We start from the raw sequence: 1,127 nt of genomic DNA, 5'->3' as shown, positions 1-1,127 counted from the left end.
TTTTTTTCCTCGCTACCTGGCCTGACCTGTCTCCCCAATGTGATGTTTGTATTGTATGTACGGTCGGCAAGGTCTGTCATCTTGGTTGTAGGCAAAAGGCCTGCAACTGACAAATAAAGGCTATCTCATTTCATCTCATCCCCTGAGCTCTCAACACAGACTGCATCGTCAGAATAAAAGTTGATAAAATAAATTAAAAATTTTGTATTGTTCGATACATATGCGTACCAAACCGAAAGAACTGTGTCGAACGGTTCAATATCGATACGAGTATCGTTGCACCCCTAATGTTGTTGTATTGACTCTATTCACAAAATATGATTTAACTGCATGATGTTAAATATGTATAATTTAGAATGAACTATGGGCCGACCAGAGGCTTTGAAGTGGATGTTGGTACCAAAACAACTCATCGTGTCATGTATCCAGAGACTGCTAGCTTATTGGACCACACCACTCACCTTGTGTTTTTTCCATTCAAGATGGAGGATTTTTTGTGGCTCCTTGAGAACGTTGGGTAGTTCAAACATTGCTGTTACCTTTTTATGTTTTTGTATTTAGAATATATATTTAGTACACTTGAATATTTAGGGTTGTGAAAAGCTTAACAAATTCATTATTGTGTGCATTTATCATTTCAATCGGAATCTAGCGTTAAATGATTCTAATCACATAATTGCTAATTAATTCCTTTTCTAGCATATATGCCATTAACGTAAAAGCATATTTCCAACAGAGAAAATGGTGATATAAACAAACAGAGCCTAGCCAACAAGAATTTGGTGAGTACATTATTCTATATTTTAACAAAAATGACAAACTGTATATTCATATATCAAATATAATTTAGTTAAAAGATTATATTGTGCATTATTCGCAGAATAAATGACCATGTTTAATTACCAGGTGATGATCCTCAATCCGGCTTTCATGAAACACGTTCATCAAGTTTGGTTACTAAAGAAGGGTGCTTATCCATCTACTGGCTTCATGGCTTTGGCTTTGAGCTTGATGATTTGTGATGAGGTAGGATAACATTCCAAAAGTCAAAGAAATACCAGTGAAGCAATAAGGACTGCTGTGCAATAAGTACATATGCCATAACTGCCAACTATGCTAAAAAAAAA

At 35.3% G+C, this 1,127-nt stretch overlaps 1 long non-coding RNA gene across 1 annotated transcript; it reads left to right on the top strand.

The window, feature by feature from the left end:
- The first annotated feature begins 359 nt into the window (after positions 1-359).
- LOC106456086 (uncharacterized) lies at positions 360-1,036 on the top strand. The gene is made up of 3 exons (XR_001290234.1): positions 360-517; positions 737-782; positions 907-1,036. It is a non-coding gene; the product is annotated as an uncharacterized LOC106456086 (long non-coding RNA).
- The last annotated feature ends 91 nt before the right edge of the window (positions 1,037-1,127 follow it).

This window comes from Pundamilia nyererei, unplaced genomic scaffold, assembly GCF_000239375.1.
Source record: "Pundamilia nyererei isolate P.nyererei 1_Seehausen unplaced genomic scaffold, PunNye1.0 scaffold06612, whole genome shotgun sequence".
In the NCBI taxonomy this organism is placed as follows: domain Eukaryota; kingdom Metazoa; phylum Chordata; class Actinopteri; order Cichliformes; family Cichlidae; genus Pundamilia; species Pundamilia nyererei.
The sequence above is the reverse complement of the archived record's forward strand: the minus strand, read 5'-3'. Positions and strand labels throughout refer to the sequence as shown.